This window comes from Pagrus major, chromosome 9, assembly GCF_040436345.1.
Source record: "Pagrus major chromosome 9, Pma_NU_1.0".
Classification (NCBI taxonomy): Eukaryota; Metazoa; Chordata; class Actinopteri; order Spariformes; family Sparidae; genus Pagrus; species Pagrus major.
In genome coordinates, this window is record NC_133223.1 from 30059258 (window position 1) to 30079959 (window position 20702).

Consider the following 20702-nt stretch of genomic DNA (forward strand, 5'->3'; position numbering starts at 1 on the left):
TCCCATTTTTCATGTTTTCTCCCAATGCCAGGAATCTGTGTTACTGAGAACTGATCCAATACCAGTTTGTTTAAAAAAAATACGGATATTGGCAACTTGTGCAGTAAAAACTGTTACCATACAAGGGTACGGGAAGCTGCTGGGCAGCAACAGTGTCCCGAGTTTGTGAATTTTTTTGAGTTGTTTGTTTTTAACAGGTTACATGTGGGAAGAAAGTCAGAAGTGGGTCACTTTGAGCTGTATTGTGAGTCTGAAAGAGACAGAAAGTCAGACAACAACACAGTGAGACAGACAGACAGACAGACAGACAAGCCATGAATAACAGACGAGACGGACGAGCAGCCTGGCCTCTCTCTGTGTCACAGTGTTTCCTACAGTCTGCATGAAGTCAGTGAGACACGGGACAGCGCTGCATCATCGCCCCCACCAATCAGAGGCTATTGTTCGTCCTGCTGCAGCCAGAAGACTGAACGAGACCTCTCCAGTCAACTGGGTTAATCAGCGAGTTAGCACGCCGCCGTCTCTCATATGGGACACCATATGCATGGATGGACATTTAACGGGACGCACTGGGGTGAACCTCTCGTGTCTCCATCTGTGACCGAGTGTACGGGCGAGTAAAAACTAATTCTGAGTACTCGTGTTTCCCATATTTGGACAGAACTCCAAAGATCCTCTCATCCTGTGTTTTGTTCGATCCAGCCTCCCACTGAGCTTGTTCCCTTTTCACAAGGCAGCTATTCTTCATCTTTCTCAGCTAAACAGGAGCCAGCAAGAGCCAGCTGACCTTCGACCTCCCTCCACTTCCCTTCTTCCCCTCCGCCTGACCTCTTTCCTTCACACTGTGCCCCTCATCCAGTCCCCCAACTTCAGCTGTAAATCCAGCTCATCCTCCACTTCTCCTGGTCATCCTCCACACTTCCCTCCGTCTGGTCACGTGACGATACACAGGGAGGTCGTCACTTTAAACTAAAAGGAAATCAATTAAATCCTTCTAATGATCAGTGTGCAATCACAGTGCTTCGCTTGAAGACGTATGATCCAGTTACAGGAGCAGCTCTGTGAAAACACACACACACACGAAGACACACACAGAGCTGGCTGGAGACAGGAAGGCTCCCGGAGGAGGTGGATGCAGCAGGAGAAAGACTCTGGTTTTGAAACTACTGACGTCAAATGCTGGTGACTTACTGCCGCTTTGTTTTTTGTGTTTAAAATTCTCCAACTTTGGAAATATGAACTGTTTGGATCTGAAGAATCATGCAACAAAATTGTGTTTATATTTTACAACCTTCTTCTATCAAAAATAAACCTTTAAGATGAGCTCTCAAGTGATCAGAGCATCGTTTCCCATATTATTCATTTCTTTAATAAAAAAAAAAGATTTACTCAGATTTTACTCAATGACGTTATTTCAGTCGACACTAAAAATAAAAATATAAATAGAGATGAAACAACAGGATATTGGCTGAGATAGAGACAGAAGGAAAAAGGAGAGAAAACCTGCTGCTGATCAATGAGACGCACATCAGAGAATACAAATAGAGAAGTTAGCATCTCAGTGTCAGGCAGAGGGATGGGAAGTGACTGTGAACAAAATCAATGCCAGTTTTTTTCTTGTTGCCTCCGCCAAGGGGGTCGTGTTTGTTTGTTGGTTGGTTGGTTTGTCAGATTTCCTTGAAACTTGGACAGACGATGTGTCTCAGCCCAGCAGGGACACCATTAACTTTCGGTGCAGATACGGAGAAAGGGACGGATCCAGGATTTCCTTTTCATTTTTGACATTTTCATTAAATTCTCAGGGACCAAGTATGGACAAACAGGATACTGGATTAGGCTTCATTGAATTAAAGGGGACTGTTGTGCCTAGGCGGAGGTGTGCACTCTACTGCGTGCCATTGTAGATCCTTTATTTTTCATTTTATTCCAGATTTCCACTTTAAGCAGTTTGATAACCACAGTTTTCAAATCAACAGCCTTTCATATCAGACAGTAAATCCACACTTTCTCTAGTCTCTTTATTTTTTCACGCCAGCTTTCTGACAGCCAATCACAGATCATCCTGATGACATCATCGGGGTTACCCTTCAAACTTTTTTAGAGGCTCCTCAACAACCCCAGAAGACTTTAAGTGTTTTCACAGACTGATTATAATCCTGACGAGTGAACTGAAGCCACCTGTATCCTATTAGACAACACACAAGCTGATAGGAAGGGGCAGATGGGAGTTAAAGGGTTTATGACACATGACATAAACTAGATGTCAGGATTAAATGGCGACTCAAGTATCAGGAAATTCATTTTCTTTTTCATATGCTCCATTTTTATGAGAGACTGCCGTCCTGGACATGTCCTGTGTGCGTAAATATACTATTTTATCATGTTTCACACTGGACATTCAGCGTCAGATTAAATGTCAGTCCTGTAAATCATTCACAACAGGACGCCATCATTTCCGAATCCATTTTGGCCTAAACTCAACTGAATACAAAAACAAGACATACACTCATAAATGTAATACTTGCAAACACGCAATGCGATAACAACTCAAACCAGTCACCTGGATGTTATGCTTCAGTATTATTACACGCTACGAGGCTGCCAAACGGGGACATTTCGGCTGAATTTCACACGAAGTAATACTGTCTCCAGGTGTTTCTGTGGCAAAATCTAAGCAGAGCACGAACACAGCATTATGACGAGAGAGAAATAAAAGAAAAGTTGCAGCGTAAAGAAGCGTTTGTTATGCACTTATCTGTGGTTTTAACATTTATTCCGGCGACACGGTTGAAAGAACCGCGGCGTCCCAACACTGAAGTAACACGAACCACACACAGAGATCTTTAACCTCACCGCCCCTGAGTGAAATAAAAAACATGTGAGTCATTTTGCTTTACAATGAATTGACTGAATAATTCAACCCACACCAACAAGAAACGACAGGACAACTTCATGACTGTGAGAAACTCGAGCTTTAACAACAAAAGCCGGATTCAGCAGCAGCTTTGTCCTTCAACAAACACAAACGCCTACACTCGTACTTTCTGCTGATCCTTCTGACTCCATCACATCTGATACGTATTAGCTTTTTATCCGTGCAGGTCTAAACACTGTTTGTATCTGTATTATTCCCCCCGCTTGAGATGCATTCAATCTCAATTTGTTGTGGTTATTATTCAACTTCGGATGGAAAAATCCCCCCGCAGATAAGTTATCCAGGCAGCGACTTCTTGATCAGCTCTTTAAGGACAGAACGGAGAGCTGATGAGAATGACTCAACTACGAACGAGCCTGGTCCCAATTAAAGCCAACTTATCCTGAATGACATGTTACAATACATCCAGCCAGAAGAAGAAGGAGGAAGCGTCTGGGAATCCCCTAATTGTAAGCAGCCTACAGGACAAGTGCAGCGGGCAACAATTCACAGCTAAATACCAGAAAGTAGAGAGGTCTCTTTTCTTTTCTTTTTTTCAACCTTTCCTTCCGCTCTCAGCTTCCCACTAACTGAACTGTCTCACAATGAACAGTCACCTGCTTTTCATTTGGGGGAAAAATGCACCCCAGGCATTCCAGTCTCTCCTTCCTCTCCTCCCCCCTGATCTCCCCCACCACCACCCCACCTCTCTCTCTAACTCTACATGCATTTCATCTCAGTGAGGTGGATCCCAGGGAGGAAATTACTCAGTCATCCAGAAGTGAAGAGAGGGGGGAAAAAAAAAAAACCCTTCTTTTTCACAAACCATCGGCAGCACCGAGAGGAGGACAGAGCGGTCATCTCGGCTCGGTCGTCAGGGTTTGGTAGTCTCTTAACTCTCTGAGAGGTACAGTGGATGACAGAGGAAGATTTTCTTCTCTCTAATCCAAAAAACAATAACAATTGTTTGATAGATATTCCTAAATTTTGAGCAGGATTGGTTGTCTGGGTCAACCCTGTGATTGTCTGGCGACCCGTCGAAGGTGTACCCCACCTCTCCTGAGAGCAACTCTCAAAAGACAGAGCTAATGGATGGATGGATGGATGCTGTTATTAGTTACTTGAAAATGTTGCATTCTGGGATATAAAACTGTCTGAGGAAACTGTTTTGTTAATGTCGACCTCTTTTGTTATCAGCTTGTTCTCTTTGCTAAGTTTTATTCATGATCATCTTTCTGCACTGACAATTATCGACCAAGAGTTCAAGTTAAACCTTAACATTGGTTATTTGTATATTAAATAAGTGTTGTTTTTAGCCATGATCCAGTTATATCAATCAGATATTCAAATTATTGATGATATTAATATATCATATAGCTGAGATGATGAGCGACACAGCTTTTATGAAGCTGCACCAACATTTTGTGTTCCCTTTGTTTATTATAACTCAGATGTTTAATCACACTCAAGTCAAATTTGGTCTGCACTGCACATAAAGTCTGCACAGTTCTTCAACAATTACAAGCCGGAGAACGTGTGCAGTTTTCCCCTGAAAACAGTGTGTTAATGAAATGAAACACACAAAAAGTAGAAAGAAATCCAAGAATACAGAATAAAAGTTGAAGAACACTGAAATACAGCAGAACTAAATACTTGCCATTTCGAATGACTGCGTCTCCTTCTACCTTTAAATCCTAAAATGCTTAATTTAACTCGATGAAGAGAACAAAGACCGTTCTTGTGGTTTTACGAGGTGATTTTATCGGCGAACGCACCTCAGGCCTCTGAAACAACAAGATGGCAAAGCGAATGAAACAAATGGTTCAGCTCCAAAACAAACTGCACGCTGCTCGTAAAAATTCCAACGTGATTTTATGATTTGTTTTGTGCGAGGACGTATCCAACAAAACTGTCTGACACGAACGAGTCTGATGAAGCCACATTTGTCAAAGATAAAGCGAAAACAAAATCAAAGAATAAATGAAGAGGGAGATAACATCTGTACGCTTTCATTTAATCACCTATAGATGAAGATACTGTGCTCTTACTCTTTTTCTGCCAAGCACTGTGAGCGTAAAATAAATTATTTATTATTGCTGTAACACAATTACGGTGTGATTTCCTGGCCTGGCTTCAGGTATGTGTTTTGAAATCTTACATAAAATCCATATTAAGCAACTAATAAAAGTTTGGTTTCAGCGAATATCCCCAAAATCAACCTCAAGATAAGCTTTCCGTTTTAAGAAAACAAATCTGTGAGCTTTCTCCCACTGTATTGTGATGAAGCTGCCTATGAAAATAAAGGATACACGTGGAACAAAGATGGCTACGAGCCCCGCAGAAAAGCAACAAAAGACGACCCCTGCCAACAGCATTGATTCTGCGGGATAACACAAGTTTAATCAAAGACAGCTAAAGTTCATCACGAGAGGCAACTGCCAAGGGAAAACAGCACGTGTTCCATATCGCGCTGGGTTGGCAGGAGGCTCAGACGCTTGGACGAGAACGATGAAACCAAAACCATAAATGTTCTGTGGGAAGGATGAGGACGACATGTTTTCAGGGATTTTGTTCTCATGATTAGATCTCATCATTTCCTGAAGAGTTCCTCTCCTGCTCTCCAAAAACTAGATATAAATCACTTCTGAATGTTGCCTAAAATAAATAAAATTCACATAAATCCAACAAATCACTTGTGGCACCGACAGAACTGCAAAACCAAGTCGAGAGCGATAACGCCGAAAAAGCTTCAAATCCTCGTCCGCTTCGGATAAATGCACAGGCAGCGCAGCAGGACGCTGTCAGCGCCACTTCCAATGAGCTTTGTTTGGCCTCACACTTGAATGCATAGGTATCCACGGGAGGTCTCAGATCACATCCAGAGTTAGAGGTTATCATGGCATTAACAAGTTCTGCGGGCCTCTTCAGAGGGGACCCTCGAGGGTCAGACTGGAGAAATCATGCCAAGAAAGATCTCGAGTTCCTCGAACGATCCGAGCTCTACAGCTGGCACAGCGAGGACATAAACACTGAAGTCAAGGAGAAAGCTTATCGTGACCTCACAGCTTTCATATTCACACAAACGCACGCACGCTCAGGTTTTTGGCAGCAGGTTTAATAAAGTGACATGTTCCCTGAGTTTGTTATTTGTTGTCTTGTTAAAATATCTTTTACATAAGTTTTACTTGGACGCTCTGTTCTGCTCTGGCATGAAGACTCACACAGTTTGAGTCAACATGTACATGTAAGGAGTGTTTGGGCTCGTAATGATTGTGTTTCACACGAGATGTGAAGCACAACCATATAAGGTGGCTTACAAGAGGCTGATAAACAAGATATCTAACCTTTAAAGTAAGACTGCGTAACCTTTGCTGGACAGCCGCCACTCGTGTTAAGTGAATGGAAAATTAAGTAAATGGACCGGTTCAAATTTGTACGTTTTATAAACTACACGTCATTTCAACTTTCCTACAATATGTGGAGGTGGCTGCCAAACCAGAGAACGATGTCGGAGATGGTGTTTTAACCTTGTAGGTGTGAAACCGCTGGATGCTTTTAATCAGACATCAAAAAAATGTTCAGCCGTAACAGGGGAAGTCAAAACGAGATCTTCTACTAACCCAAAGTGTTTTTTATGCCTCAACGTACAAGTTGCAAGCAAACTGTCTCACCTGCAAAGTCCAGTCAGATTCCCTACATGAAATATAAAGACAAAAATAACAAACATTTCCTATATGACAGTAACTATCCCATATCATACCTAGAGCTACAGACGCAAAATACTATATAGAGTACCAAGCATAACTGTACACCAAATTACACCAAAGCTAAATGCAATTACAGACAAGAACACTGTCTGGTATCACTGTTCGTCTGCCTAAACCTGACCCGACCGTAAGCAAAGCATTGTCACAACAGAACACTGAATAAAGACACATGTAAAGTTGCAAAATAAAAAAAGGTAAAGTTTTACAGGTACAGTCTTGAGTCACAATACAGAGAGTTACAAATGTAAATAGAAGAAAAAAAGTCTGAAGACAGCTGGATGTATTAAAATAGAAGTGCGTCTGTTTTGTGAGACACACGTGAGACTGGCGACTGAAACACGTCCTGTGTAGAGACGCTGTGAGAGGTCAGCTGATCATCAGCTGCTCCAGGAGACACAAGCGTAATCATCTCAATTTCTGTTTCGGTTTTTTGTAATAGGATGTTTGTTTCTGTTTAACAGAGACGAATGTGATTTCTGTTCTACCAAGTAAACACAAAAGATGCTTGTGTTATTGAAATCACTGTATCACAGCCGATTTGGTTTTTCAGTACTGAAGGGGAGCCCGGCCCCACAATGAGCTTCCTGTTAGCTGTCCAGTCTTAACTACTACCAGGTCCAAACACCTCAACTGACTCCAGAGCAAAGTGTGCAGCAAGTCCCCACAGTTGTTTCACTTCACAACAGTGACCTCTGACCTTCCTCGGTCCCACGAGAACTTAGTTAAGCAGCACTAGTACAGCAGTGAAAAGTGCTGAAAAGTATCTCACGTCACTAATAAAACTGTCTACACAAACCAAGGAAATTAAAATAATGACACAAAGGTGTTGAACACGACAAACTGACAATGTTGCTCTTCATATAATCGTATCAGTCGGGACGTAAACAAAGAAAATGAAGGAAAGGTACGGGGTAGAACTGACAAACAAAACTGACATTTTGATCTAAGGTGGCACAAGAGGAAAGTTAATGAAGACAGGTGGATATAAACGAATGGGACGCGTCTATATTTAATAAAAGTCTACCCAATAAATCAGATGAGGGCCAGACGATATCCCAGGCAGATTAAATGGAAATCTCATTATTAGTTATCTTGAGAGGTTGATAAGGACTGAAGTGTTGGTCAAAGGGAAGTCTGACGGAGATAAGTTCTGGACAGAAGGTCAACAGGTCCCCAGAATCATAACACATCATTGGGTGGAAACCAGAAATATTCACGCAACAAAAACCAACAAGAATCCATCAAGACTGCAGCGTTTTGGGCTGATTTTATTGTCAAAATGTAACAAAGCGAGAACAAAAGAGATCCATTATGATACTTCAATATAAATATCTGGACTTAGAATTGCTTTTCATTGCAAAACACTGTCATTATATTTTTAAACTGTGTGGTCCTGCCACACATGACTCAACACAACCAAAACCACATGTAAAAAATATTGGCTGTATAAACTTATGACATGAAATAACTTACTGAGCCATAACTTTATTTATTACTGTATTACTGTTGGAAGTGTCTTCATGATGTCATGCAGAATTAATGCGTGTGATGGACATGACAAGGGACATACGGGAGGTTAAAAGGACAAATATCCCTACTTTCTGGGGGGCCAAGCTGCTTTAAGTCCTACAGAGACATGAGGTAATATTGCACTAAATCATCAGACAAAAAGTTGGAGGGGCATGATGTCAGGGGTGATATAGAGATAATATTACTATAAGTCAGAGCAGAGGGAAGAAATGAGGGAACTATAGCATGTATTTCATAAGCAATACGATGTTGCCAGTTCACATGAATCACTAAGCTGCAAACTGAATTAAAAGAAGAGAAATCACAGCGAGTTTGAGGGTTAAAAACCTGTGTAAAGTAGAAAACACTTTTTCTTCTATAGACCATTTCTCTTTCCTCTGTGGTAAAATTGGTTTTAAGGGAATTATACAGTTTATCACCCAGAAAAATGAGGATAAACTGACCTTCCTGTGGTCTGTAAGTCCATACTCTTGGGATCAAGGGGCGCAAAATGGAAAAACCTAAACCCAGTCAAATTTCTAAATCCTGAAAACTCCCTCCATGGAAAGCCAGAAGGCCATGCATGGGAGGTTTAAGGCCAATGTGCCCAGTGAAGCATGCACAAAGCTGGGGGTCTCTTCAGGAACCAAAGGGGTGGGTGGGAGGGGTTACACAAAGCTCAACAACTCTCATAAATCAACCGAGCAAGGGTTAAACTTCCCCCTTTTGTTGTTTAAGATTTTTCAACCAAGACCCGAAAACAGCAACAGCGAGATGAAACGGAACCAGTCTTGTTGCGAAATTCCTCCGGATGGCAACAACTGGGTGAGCCGGAAGACAACCGCATGGCAAATCTATTAAGGTGAAAAAAACACTGGGGCAACGTAAACCCAGATGTTACAATTACAAAAAATGTTGCTGTATTTCAAAGAGGCCCCCACATGTGGAACATTTTCTCAGCTCGAATCGGAGGTAATCTCAGGAACTCGGATTGGGGAAGGGGATCAAACTAGCAACAGACCAAAAGAGGAAAAGGGAGGTTCGGACAGGAGATGATTTTTAAAGAGTTCAGACCGCCTGATACTTTTACACGTGTCCTAGCTTTCAGAGGTGAAAGTCAACAGGTTTGGGCATTTGTCTATTTTCAAGTCAAAACAGCTGAAAGACCAATGACCTAACATTCCTGAGATGACACCATTTCCCAGTGCGATCCTTTGGTGACCCAACTGTGAACTTAGATGGACTGAGAGTACGGTAATGGATATCGATCATCCCGAGGAGTTCTTTGAAGCCTGACAACTCTGAAGGCTTAGCCAAGGGTCAATAAATTGCATTGACACAACTGTGAGGCAGCGATCTGAGGCGGTGTTTTCACCAACAGCACCTTGTTCGGTTTGGAAGCACCACCTGGACACCACTATAACCTGGCTCACATCTTTTCAGTTACACCTGTTTTGTCCATCACCTGTGATTCTTGAATGTCCTCAAAGTTTGCATGGCCTTTAAACTTTCTCTCAGAGGGCATTTGACTTGTTTCATAGTCCCTTTCAGAGAAACCTGATAAAACTACCCCCTTAAACCCTTTTTTTGGCCTTTATTAATTATTCACAATGTTTGGCGGCGGAGCGAGACTCTTCCGAAGGTCTTCTTTCAAGGCCCGTCCGTGCTTGCTTTGCCCTCCGATCTCCCCCCGAGCATCTTCTGTTCATTTCCTTTGTCCTTCAAGTTGTTCCTGTCATTTCCGATATTTTCCTGAGCACTTTCTCTCTGCTTCTTTGCTGGAAATATCTCCCTTTATCCAGGACCATCCTGCTCTGACAGGAGGAAACCCTCCCCTTTATGAGGCCGGGACGAAGGAATAGATCTTGTCTAGTTTGTGGAGATGGTCTGTTTCCTGCATCTGTAGTCACTCACGCTCATTCTCCCTCACTTTTCTGTTGCTTCGTAACAGCTTTTGCAGCTGGACTCACTTCCTCAAGTGCCTGAGGAGTACGTCTGTCTCCATATTATGCTAAACTGATCAATCTAGACGGACTAACAGCAATTTATCATCAGAAAGAAGAAGCAGTAGAAGTTCGGAAACTTTTTGTCGTGGTCTTGGAGGATCTTTTCAGGGAGGGTTTACGGTGAGTGTTGACCCAAACACTAACCCCGATCTTGTTGGAATAAGGTGTGCCCAAATTGAGGCTGTTTTAGGGCCAAACAAAGATCTGCTATTAACGCAAGAGCTCAGATTGAACCCCGCCCCCTTAAGTGAGCTCGCTTTGTCATACAGTGCTCTGATGCAGTCAATCAGTGACCCAGGGCTTAGCTGGGGGGCTTTGAGATTCTTTTACGACCCCCCTTTCACCTCGCCTCCCGCTCCTCAAAAGAAAGAATGGTAATTAACTGATGAAGAGCTCTGTAAGATTATCCAGTCTCCTCGCCAAGGGCTCCAGCTCTGCCAGCGGTGTGCAGTCATGTCCCAAAGGACCACTGCAGAATGGGGAAGGATGGATCTCAATGGTCTATTCAGCTACTCTCCTCTTTCATCCTCTATTCAGCTGGAAAAAAAAGAGGAGCGCACCATGCAATGTTGTATATTTGAGCCAGGAATGTTCTTTCATATCAGCACAAATTAGGAAAAGCACTCACAGTGTTTCAAGACAAGTGTCGAGGAACACGGTCACAATGCTTTTAGCGTTGAACACACACACTCACACATGAGCACAGTTCTTCACTGACCACATCACAGCTCAGAGGGCACACAAGTGCACAAACAACCCCTCACTGTGAGCGGGAATGCGCGGCAGATTGAATTATACAAGAGAAAGCAAAAAATAGCTGTGTGTCCCAACCACCAAGAGCGAGACAGAGCGGGGCACAGAGGGACTGAGGGAGAGAGATACTGGGGTGAAGAGGGCAGCAGATCCATTTAATTCAACTCAGTCGCAGAGCAGACAAGTTTGCAGTCGGCGCATGGAGCTGCAGAGACGAGTTAGAAGATGTTTCTGGAAGGAGAAAACAATACAGAGTTTGTCTGGCGTTCGCACACCCTCCCGTCCTGCTCCATAATATCTCCCTCATTCAAATGTGTCACCGTGCCAAGGCCCCCCACAGCCGAGGTCCCAACCCTCCACCCAACCCCCGACAAGCAGACCACCCAATAGATTCCCTGACCAGCTTGATTTGATTTCCCAATGTGCGGCTCTGAAGTATCAACTTTTTTGTTGATGCGGTACAAAATCAAACAAACAAAAACCACGGTGGCTCAATGCAACGACGACTTGACTCGTGCACGACTTCTGCTGCGAGTTCTGCAGGTTTTTTTAGATTATGCACAAAGTTTTCCTGCAAATCTGTCATAAATGTGACAAGACGTCCCCGGACTGACAGCTGCAAATCAATCATGATCCTGAGAGAGAAACTTCCCAGTTGAAATGTTATCTCACCCAGAACATGCAGGACAGGCAAACCCAGGTGCGTGCAGGTCCAGCCAGAGCTGTTGGCAGGCTCAGAGAGACGGACGGCATGGTGACAAGCTGGAGTGATGCTGCTGCTGCTGCTGCTGCTGCTGCTGCTGCTGCTGCTACAGACCAGAGGGCTTCCTAATGTATAATCCAGCCTGGAGAAGTGGTGCCCAACGCTGCAGAGCCATGACTATCCTGCCTGTGAACGCTCGTCCGAACTGTCTGACTTGCTTCTTTCTTCTCCTCTAAATTGGATCCTGACTGCCTCCCCTCTCCTCTCCTCTGCTCTGCTCTGCACTCACTCTGCCTCTCCTCCTCTCTGCCGGGGAAACTTTCACAAAGCTTTTTTTCTGGGGGGGGAGGGAGGTGAAGGGCCAGGCTGCCCCCACCACTCCACGGGAGTAAAGGGGGAGGGGGGTGCTCTGCTTATTATACATCTCTTTTGCCCCTCCTCTCTCTCCCTCTCTCTCTCTCTCATCCCCATGTCTCCCTCCCTCTCTACCCCTCTAAGTCTCACCACTTTTAATTTCATTCATTCCTTGATCCCACCAACTCCCCCCCACTCCTCCCCGATTATCCCCCTCAGCATCCGTCGTACTTCACCTCCCCCCTCGTTCCCTCCATCGCTCTCACACTGTTTCCCTGTGTGTTTTCTGTGTTGAGCCCATTTTTAATATTTCATAAAGTCTGTCTCGCACTGTGTTCACCCATGTGATGAATGTCCTCTGGCGTTTCTCCTGACACCGGGAAATGCTCGACTTGACTCGTTCTGGATTGTCAGAAGAGACACCTGCTATTAAGATCTTCGGTCCAATGCTCCAAGTGCCTGAAAATCTGCAAAAAGTTGAGTTGAGTTCCACTTTTAACATTGTTTGATGCTCAATTTTTAAAGCAACAATCTTAGCTCCAGTCACCTGCTCTCACTTCATATTCTTTGCATCTAAGCTCGGCCTGCAGGATATGAGGAAACCTGTCACGTGCAATATTGCGATGACGGTAAACAAATACTCGAGTGCCTTCATTAGCTCTTCTCTCTCCGTCCTCAGCCGTCGTGCTCACAAACCTCACAGTCGCCACCAAATCTACACCAATTAATCTGATGGTAGCTGAAGGCTAGCTGGGGTTTTGTCTGATCATTCAAACGGTGTAAAAGGACAGCGCGTGTATCCAGAGCTGCATCTGATGAGTGAATACTTACAGTATAAATGAAATGATTCTTCTCAGGGCCCATGCCCACATAACTTTTTTTTTTTGGACAGTGTGTTTGGTAGCACTGGGTTAAAGCACTTAACTTAACTGGTGCTATTAATGTTATTATAACAGATGGATGACTACACATCCAACAACAAGCTTATAGAGAGCCGAAGTCACACCCCTTCCGGTTTGCCCCACAGGACCTTTGTATGGTAGTGAATGGAGAGAGACTACTCCACATATGATGTTTGTCAATTTAAAAGATAATGTTCCAAGTCAATAAAGTCTCAGTTTGTCTTAAAACTAATGAAATATCAGACTGTGAAAATACAAAATTATAAAGACTACACAGCCAACGGTCTCATTGGTGACCAACTCTCCTTTCACATAACTGCAGTCTTCAATATGAGCAGATTTATTGCGATTTTCATCTTTTTCAGTACCTTTTCTGTGCCGAGTTGGTGGCCGTGTTGGTGTTGGTGACGTGTGTTGAGCGAGACGATGTAGTTGACGATGTAGTTTTGAACGCTTTAATACAAAACTACATGATATTTTACTTTATTTATGACAAAATGAGACTTTCTTGACTTGAAAAAAGATCTTTTAACTTGACAATTGTCTCTCTCCATTGACTGATGTACATTTTTTACTACAAAAGGTCCGATGAGGTCCACCAGAAGAGGCGTGACTTCAGCTCTCTATATATATATAGCATTCAGTTTTCAGACCATCTGCTCCCAGAAATGGACTTTTATGTTATGATAGCTTCTGTCTGATAAAGCTCAGTACAGACAGACACGGCCAGAGCAAGCTTGTCCATTTTCTTGGTTACCAGGGTAACAGATGAGAAGTCCTGCCCAAACTAAAACATGATTGGTTGATTGAAAAAGAGCTACGGTGAGTCAGGAGGAGGCTGCGTGCCGTCACATAGACTCTCTCCTCATTGGGAACAACTGAGAAAAGATGCTGGCACTGACACTGACCCTTATTCATCGCCTGCGTCCCAGACAGTCTTTTTCGATGTGTTTATTGCACATGTTCATATTGCGATGGCGAAAAAATAGATTGATTTGTCAGCACTAATCTAAATTAAAATTCACAGCAGCTGATGAAGAGCTTCACTGGCTACAGTTTCTTTTATATTTAGGTCGTTAAAGGTATCCACCCTGACAGGATTTAAATTAGAGCAGGACCGATGATGAGTGCACTGAATAAAGCTGTATATTTATAAATCACATACATCATCGCATCAGATGGGACTCTCCAGGAACTTTACTTGAGTATTTCCATTTTCAGGTACTTGATCCTTCCACTGCACTACATTTACTTGATACATTTAGTTACTATTCAGTGTTTATAGGCTATTAATTGTGACGTGTTACTAATCGGATAGGCGGGACATTGTGTGAAAGTAGCACATTTTTAAGTGAGTTTATTTTATCTGCAATCTGACACAGATACTGATTATATCATTAAGATAAAGCATCTTTTCCTCTCAGTCTCACAGTTTAAAAACACTTACATTTTTCTAATCATCAACAAATCCCATAACAACGCCTCAATTAGTGGTTCTCAGCTCCAAGTCCATTTATCAGTACTAAAGACATAAACCTCAGAAAACAGGTCACAAATATGTAGTTTTATGTATTAAAAAGTGAGGAGTCTTGAGCAAAGAGGAATAGTGCTGTAGCTGGAGACTATCTGCAGCAGCAGACTTGGTATGCTGGTGTGTATTTACAGCAGGATGGCATATGTGGGACTGAGTGAAAATAAACTACAGTGTTTGAGCTCGTGGTGATGAAGGAGCATGTCAGCCCGTCCAACAGCGTGGCTCACTGATGAGTCTTTTATAGTTTATAGTTTTTGGACAACAATGGAGCTCTATGGCACAGAGGAAGACGATTTATCAGACTCTGGATACAAACACACAATTGGTTCTTTCAGTTCATTGTTTCTTCTGGTCTTTTACTTATATTTGCCAACAGTGAGCAGGGTTTCTTTTCCTCCCGAACAGTCTAATTCAAGCTCTTTCAGCAGTTTACATCTGTGGTCAATCACATATTTATCTACATATATATACAGTGTACACAGTCAAAATGATTATTCACTTCATCACATTAAATCGTCGATGTTCTTGTGCTGTAAATAACCAAAATGACGCCTTGTGATAGGGTTCAGGAGATGGCTGACAAATTAAAGGAAAACATACTTAACCTGGCTGAGCCAACATTAAACAATTCATTATGAAATACAAGCAGTTTCAAGCACTTCCAACTACTTTTCAAACCTTGAAAACACCACCAGCATTTTCAAGGATTTCCAGCAACGGTACGAACCCTGAATAAGAAAAATATAGATTATCAGCTGCTTTATTCTTTGACCATTTCAGGCACTACTTTATCACTTCAGGCTCCGTAATCTCCCCCCTGTAGTCCCGAGGGATCGAGCTCTGATAAAAAGTGGTAGCCTCAAACAAAGCCCCGCCCCCCTCCATCTCCACCCTTCACTCCAGAGCACAGAGGGGCCAGGAAGCAAAAGCTGCTTCATTAAGTTCTCACTGCTCATCAATGACCATGTTAGCCCCCGTGTGTGACTCTTTATCCCCTTGTGTGGTACACTTTCTCACACACACACACACACAGTGGTGGGCAACATGTACCTGTAAACACTCATGGACCCATAATTTTCTGACAAACACACAGAGTTTCTCTCACGCGACTGAAAATCGTCAGTCACGGCCCACTGCTTCCTCAAAACATAAACTATCAAACTCACCATAAGCGTACACATAAACATCCAGCAGAGAACCACCCATTTCTCCCACACACAAACATGTCTTCACATCTTTGTGACACGCTACGTAAACACACAAACCCACCCACACGCAGAAACATACAAACACACTAACACTCACCCAGTTGGCACACAGGATTAATCCCCCGGTATTTCCTGCAGGCCACCCCGCTAAAGGAGACAACGTTAGAGAGAAAACGTTTCGACTTAATCCCCCCCCCCCAAACCAACACACACACACACACACACAGTTATACACAAACACACACATTTACTCGACATGGATTTCCTTCTGAGAAATTCAAGAACTTTGTAGAAACAAGTTATTTTTCTACATTACTGCACATCTGTGTGTTTTTAGATTTTAAGCTTCAGCTCAAGAATTGTTTTTATCCCCAGTTAATCTTATTTTTCCAATTAATAAAACAATAATATGACAAATACCCAGTTACAGAGTCCAAGAGTCCTGCCAAATGATGGTCTCGAAATCTTGAGTAGGAGCAAGAGTCGGACCCCCCAATTTAACAGAGCTATGAAATAAAGAAAAAGCAGGAAATCTTCTCTTCTCCTACTAACTGTCGCAGTATTAATTAGTTACAATTAGGCCTGGGCCATATCCAAAACTTTATATCACCATATTTTCCCACCCAACGGACAATAGTATCATCTTAACGCCAAAGACAACATGTAGTCTCATTCAGATCCTTTGGCTCGTCATTTTCTCCCCATGCCGCTACATCAGGCCAATTAACCTGCAATAACCTCCGCCTGCCTGGTGTCATTACCACCATGTCAAATATCGACACGCGTCGCCTCCGCTGCCACGTCAGCTCAGCATTAACTTTCTTTTCAAAATAAAAGCCAGAAGATGCCATAACAGTAGCTCCATGTTTGATATTGTGAAAAATGTGGCAAAAGACTGCAAATATGGTGCTATTTGGTAAATCAATGAGATAAAAATAATGACCCTAGGGTTTGGTGATATGACCTTAAAATAATATCACAATATTTTTAGGCCATAATATATATGATATTTTGAAATCTTCTCAAAAGATCTTCATTATTGCTCAGACTAAGTGACAAATATCACAATACTTTTGACCAAATACCTTGATATTGATACTACACTTATGTCATAAGACGATATATAGTCTCATATCACAGTAACAATATATATTGTATATATCGCCCTGTCCTGGGTGGAGCCCTACTTCACAGTGAGGCATAAACAACCAACTTGAGCCTATTTTAAAACACAAGACAGGATCACAGAGTGACTGGGCACACTGTGTGTTGTCCAGCAGAGCTTAGTTGTACCGAAATATAAATCAGGACCCTGCCCACCATGTCACTGTCAGCACGCTCTAGTGTGACAGTGCATGATGCATCATTTACTTTTGATAAACTGAGTATCTTCTATAAATAACATGAGGATTAACTGCACGGCCAACAAAGAGAGCGCAAGCAGTGATATTAAGTCTTAGTTACATGTGTAAGATTTATTATGGTAGTTATCTGCTTATAAATTGCTTTAAAATTTAAGAGTGACAAGACAAACAGCTCTTTCTCTTTTGGCAGATCACATCCTGACTGGATATCATGACTAATCAAGGACAAAGTGATCTGGGACTAACAGACTTTTTGGCACGAAACTGGTGACGGACTGTATTACTCCTGAAACGCCGTGCACGGATCAAACGGCCAACAAGTGCGGCCGCAGCACCCACTGGTGGTCGCTGAACAAACTGCCTGCACATCTATAATCAAAACACTTGTTCGGAGCACAGTTATTAAATATAGGAGGGACAGCAGAGATAATAGAGGGAGAGGGGGAGGTTGCAACAGAGCAGAAAGGGAGGACGGCATATTTCCAAGGCTAATCAGATCACTTGTGGGATTTGTTTTAGTACCTCTTTAACCTTGACCATTTCTGTCTTCTTTTGTAAACCAGAGACAGCGAGGCACTTACACAATTAGGAAGATTAACCGGTGTCAGGTCGCTGTCCTTGAACCGAGCGAAGATGAAGCAGCAGAGGGATCAAAGCTGCATGTGCTCCCTGTTACAACAGATTCGATATTTTAAAAAAAAAAGGTTTCAGCAGGCAGAAAAGAAAAATGACGCACGTGAGGAAGAGATGGAGTGAAAGAAAATGACAGAAAATGAAATAGAGAGTGTAGAAATAGATAATCAGATAGATAAGGAGAGAGTGAACGTGTAAACAGGGGGGTGTGTTCCGTCATTTGGCTGACGTCCGAGATGAAGGGGGGAGTTGACTTGTTGACAGACAGAGGAAGAACACACTCCAGCAGCCCCCCCCCCGACACACATGCACACACACCCTTCCTCACCCCCGTGACTCCCATCTGTTGAAAACAATACAGAGCAGAGGCCCTCCCTTTGCACAACACTCACATGTGTGTGCACGTTTTTCCTCTGTTCTCTCTGTAACACTGAGAGGAAGCAGCGTCCACCCAGCACCAGGACACGCTGACCCATGCACACAACAACAACACTCCCACAGCACATGGTGTGAAGACTTCTGGCGTCCTCTTTGAACAATTGTCGTGAGTCAACATCAAAGTGGTCGTGTTTGGGATCGGGTGTTTTTCAATTCGGGGTCATCTTCGGAGCGAGGGGCTTCAGGAACATGGATGATGCTAGGTGTTCCTCATTCCCAGAGGTTCATTCAGTAGACCCTAGGGTTGTGCCGATAAACGATGCCATCGTCCATTGGCGACAGCTGATAGTCATCGACTTCTGAGCCCTGATTTGAAAGGCACCCCAACAGAGCGTGAAAAAGTAGTGTGACCCATCTGAGCTTAGTTTCCTCGGCTAACTTTGTTTCGACCGTCTGAGGCTGAAAACAACTAATTAACGGACACATGGTGGCGAGACAAATGCGGTTTTCTCTGCTGGTTGAGTTCTGTTGGTTAGAGCGATAGTGAGAAACAGCGGTGGCTCCACTGGTGAGCTAACTGGAGCAGAGTAAACTGGGATTTATCCATGAAGAGATCACTTGCACACTCAGTCGCTTATGAGGATGAACTGCAGTCAGGGCAAGACCCTGGTGAGGACAACAAGCATCCAGATGAGTCTGCACAGTTTGTGGAAAAAGTCTTTGGTTGTGCAAACCAACTGTTGCATCAGCTGTCCAGCTGGCCGAGCGCAGACATTGTAAAGGTGAAGAAGCTGGATGTGGAGGTCTTGGGCTGTGGTCTGCGGTTGTGATATATCGCACCTTAAACTTGGTACGCTAATGTTGTGTAAGCTTCAATCTGTTGCCCTAAAAAGGCCAAAAGAATGGGTTACTCTTGAATACATGGATGTATCTTGCCTGGAAAATGTTGGAATAATGTGAAAGTTTATCATTCTCAGGGAAAGTCTCTTTTGTGTCGAGTCACTCTGAGAGGTCACAGCACAGACACCTATGAAACTGCATCCCTGGACCTGGCAGGGATTCAGCTGCTTCATAGCCCCGTCATCCTCCTGGGTGCACCCGGGCAACTGCAGGTAATATTTGCCCCCAAAAAAAGCCACCTCATGGTACAGAGACCAGCAAAGTGCCAGCAGAGGAAGATGCACAACCCCAGGAGAGGAAGACGCATGTTCAAGACCCTCAATGCGTGTGTGTGGCCAGACAGGCAGCCATTTACTGAAAACACTTTCTGCTTAAATTAGAGGTGAGTTCGGTGAGTGTAGACGTATACTGTGTGTGTGTGTGTGTGTGTGTGTGTGTGTGTGTGTGTGTGTGTGTGTGTGTGTGTGTGTGTGTGTGTGTGTGTGCCGAGACACTAAACAGCGGCTGCATTCGGAGGATTAATGGCTCCGTCTGACAGCACAGACCTACTATCGGGAAAATTGCCCAAGTCAAACTGGTAATATCCTGGTCTGTGTGTGTGTCTGAGCTCGAGCGTGTGTGTCCTCATGCTTATCTCTCCCGCCCGTCTCATCCTCTGGGCTCGTATCAGGCCTATCGCTCGCTGGGCGTCATACAAATATTAATTTTATTTCCACCGTCATTTGGCAGCTGCAGATGGAAACGTTGGGACATTTGAGGATGGGGTCACGATCCAAACGTTTCATGCATCCTGTGTCTGGGGCTGTAACCCATGAGGTCAATATTTGTTAACACGCCGATGTGTAGCACGCTACAAAAATGGGTTAAAGGTATAATTCAGAATGGGACAGAACAGTTTTAATTATTGCAAAATAAAGACTAAAGAAGAAGATTAAGAATAAAGGATAGAGACAGAGTTGGAAGTCTAGAGCAGGTATTTAGGCAAAGCTAACGTCAGCATGCTAATAATGAAGATGCTAACATGGCGATGTTTAACAGATAAAATGTTAACCATATAACCCAGTCTAACATTTGCTTATTAGCACATAATACAAAGTACAGCTGAGGCTGATGGGACTGTTCTGGATTTATAACCAAATACCTGCAAAACTGAAGCAGTGGACACATTTTTGACCAGATGATGGCGCTAGAGGTAAAGTTAAGGGATCACAAAAGTTATTACGATTCATCCAAAGAATATGCAATGAGTCTATTTTTGATGGAAGCCGACCGCAGCCGCCTGAAGCTGCACAGAGCAGATCGAGCCAGACAGGAAGTCAGACAGTAGAGCGGCATAGAGCATCCAGTCAATTTTCAAAATAAAACACCCTGTGCAGAACCACAACTTTACAATATGTTGTGCCAATCCATCAAGTAAATGTTAAAGCAACAAAATGTAACTTCCTGTAGAAAGAGAGCTGACTGTTGAGTCTCATCTCCAGACGCTTTGGGTTTGCAGCTCGGGTCAGACACCAACCCACCCACCAACTTTTGTTTGCATGTGGGGAGGCGAAACCTGTCATTAAAATGGCTAAATCCCCTCAAAATGGTAATAACTGCTGGCTTGTCTATGTCAGTACTGTTAGTGACCAGGTTAGGGTAACTTGTGATTTTAAGTGTGCAGCTTTGAGGATGTTTTTGCGGTTGAAAACGGTAACACGTGGCAATAGAAATAGTTGGTCAAGGGCAGGTTTATCCGGTACCAACAGTCTGTATCCAGTTAGTCAGAGTAGTGGAT

The 20702-nt window shown here is 43.3% G+C and overlaps 1 protein-coding gene across 1 annotated transcript in view; it reads right to left on the reverse strand.

The window, feature by feature from the left end:
• tns1b (tensin 1b) overlaps positions 1 to 20702 on the reverse strand; it is a 158429-nt gene that overhangs the window by 130680 nt on the left and 7047 nt on the right.